Here is a 2874-nt window from a genome sequence, read left to right as displayed (position 1 = left end):
TTTGATTTTTTTTTTGTCAATAAATTATAACTTAAATGGCATAATTCTCTATACTCAATTAAAATTTGTAAATTTAAATTTTCTTATATTTGGTAAAAAAAAAATAGATAAATAAACTAATTATTAGGCCGAATCAAGTTAGTTAAAGTTTTTTTAAATCATTATGCAAATCAATTACCTAGAAAGACTAGAATATATCTAACTTGGTCAAATTTCTCTTGGTATGGATATTTTCCTTTTTGAAGGGTCAAATTCAAAATCATTAAAAAAGGAAAAATATATAAGGATCATTATAGAAAACTTTTTTTTATTATTTTTCTAGAAAGGAAAATTAATGTTAATTCAATAAAATTTAAGTTATGTATTTTGATATTTTGATTTTGTATTAATATAGTACTTGTGCTAATTTGCTATTGTATATAATTGGGGTGTTTTTTGTCATCTTTTATTTGTTACTTTAATATTTTTAATAATTTTTTAACGTATTTTAGACAAAATTCATTATTTAATTATTAATTTTACTTTACAATTATAAAAATGTGGAAAAATTATTCTACTATTTTCTCGTAAGTACTCTTTTCATTTTTCAACAACTATTCTAAAACTAAAAAAAATGTAAAGACCCGGAAAAACAAAAATCTCAATAATAGTTAAAAAAAAAACTATTATGTAAATAGGCAAAATCATCTTAATTAAAACATTCAGCTAATATTACAACTTACATCTTTTGATACGATAAAAAATAAATATTTTATTTGAATTTTTTTATTCTTTCAAAAATTCGAAGCATGAGGGGGTTTCTTTTTTTTAAAAAATAAGTTAATAGTCAAATTTGTCTCGAAAAGATTACCTATTTTTTAAATTAGTCTTCAAAAAAATTTTTTAGCCATATTAGTCCTTAAAAGATAAAACGTAAGTCAAATTAGTCTTTCCGTTAGTTAGATGATAACGACTGATGACGTGACATGCTAAATGCCACGTGTCACAATATGATTGGTTGATGTATCAGGTCAGTGACACTTAACATGCCACGTGTTACTTGACGTATAAAAAAATTATTTATAATCAAAATAGTCCCTGAAAATTTAGACGTAAGTCATTTTCATCTTTAAAATTTTAAAAATTAATCAAATTAGTCCTTATATAATTTTTTTTTTATTTTTTCTTCATAATATTAAATTTAAAGTATTTTTGATAGTACTAATTTTAATATTATTCCTTAATAAATAAAAGTCATCTAGACTATATTTGTCAACGGGGGAGGCCTCCAACCAGTACAGAGAAAATCGGGGTTGGTTGTTCTTATTTAAGAAAAAAGGATGATGGCCCTCTACGGCCTGGACCTTGAAGAAAAAATTTTTAAAGTCATGAAAGGATTCATCGAAGATGGAAAAAACTTTTCGACCTTGAATAGTTCGGAAAGACACCCACTGCTATTTATTTTGTTTATTGGAAGCACTAAAAGGCTTGGTCAAATGGAAGAGATAGAAAAAGATTTTTAAAGAAATCGGGAAGTCAAGCTATTGGCTGACAAGTTAGTAAATCTTCATAAAACCCAAAAAATTGGGATGAAGCTGGATAGGGGCAACTCGACAATGAGATAAAACTCCCATTTCAAAGTTAGAAAAAGGAAAGGAAACTCCCAAGCGAGTAAAAAGACAGTCATACATGAAAAAGAAGTGAGGCTCAGAATCATTGATCCTCCCACAACAAATCCGATCGTCAAGATCAGGGGCCACTAGTTCATATTTTGGTTCGTCAGCATCAAGGATATAGAGCCTATGGTGTTTGCGGAGCTCGGTTAAGAAAACAGTGTCCACTAGAGGGTGTTCAGAAAGCATGGAGGAATCTACCCATCTTAAAAGGGTCTCAGAGATACGAGAAGATATTTTTCCAAAAAAATAAAATATAAGAAAATATACTTACACGACACAAAGAAAAAGAAACCATAAAAAAATAGGGTTCTAACAGCAAGACATTTTTTTCTATAACAGATAAAGGAAACAGCCAACAAACAGTAAAAGAAAATAACTCTTTTAAGAGAAGAACATAGAAACCTCAAAGTTTCTCACTACAACAGCAAGCATCATCAAAGAAATACCTCAAAACTTCCCTCCTGACATATGTTACACCAAACGGGACTAAAAGAAAATACAGTGAAAATAACGAAGGAAAGCAAGAAAGAAAGAACTAACATTTTTTGTAAAGTCACTAAAAGGAAGAGTTCCAGTAGCCGGGGTGAAGCGCCCGCGAACGAAAGGCCAAAGGGAGTTTTGAGTGAAAGAGTGAAAGAGCAGGGGAAGAAACTTCGAAGAGAAGACAAAAGAAAACGAAGAAAGGAAAGGGAAAAGTATCTATAACATACTAGGGGCAAAATAGTAAAACGATGCTGTCATTAAAGAAACACGTCATTACTAATGTAACTGCTCCCCCACGTGTAAATGCAAGCCCCGAACGGATGCGACGTTTGATTAGACGCGACGGTTGAGAAATTCAAAATCACGTCGGTTTTAAACTAAAATCACGTCGTTTTCCGACTTGAATAAACCCGAGTTCAATTAATACTCGAATCCAACTCATAGCTAAGAGATCGGACTCGAGTAGGAGCACTGTTCATGCCCTGACCCAATACTATGGTCCAGGCTCAAGTAAGCCAAAGAGACCCCTAAAATCTCTCATCCACTTCTAAAAGAGATATCTCAACAACCCTAAGATAAAGGAACGGTTATCCACCTTCAGAAGTGGAACTACTCCAACAGTAGTTATTGGATCATCACCTATAAATACACTGACACGCTCAAGTAAAGCTAAGTTCTAATACATTCTAAACCTGTTTAATCTCTTGCTGCGTTTGTTTCTGAGAACATGACAGGA

This window comes from Arachis ipaensis, chromosome B03 (genome assembly GCF_000816755.2).
Source record: "Arachis ipaensis cultivar K30076 chromosome B03, Araip1.1, whole genome shotgun sequence".
In the NCBI taxonomy this organism is placed as follows: domain Eukaryota; kingdom Viridiplantae; phylum Streptophyta; class Magnoliopsida; order Fabales; family Fabaceae; genus Arachis; species Arachis ipaensis.
This window is presented reverse-complemented; position numbering follows the sequence as displayed.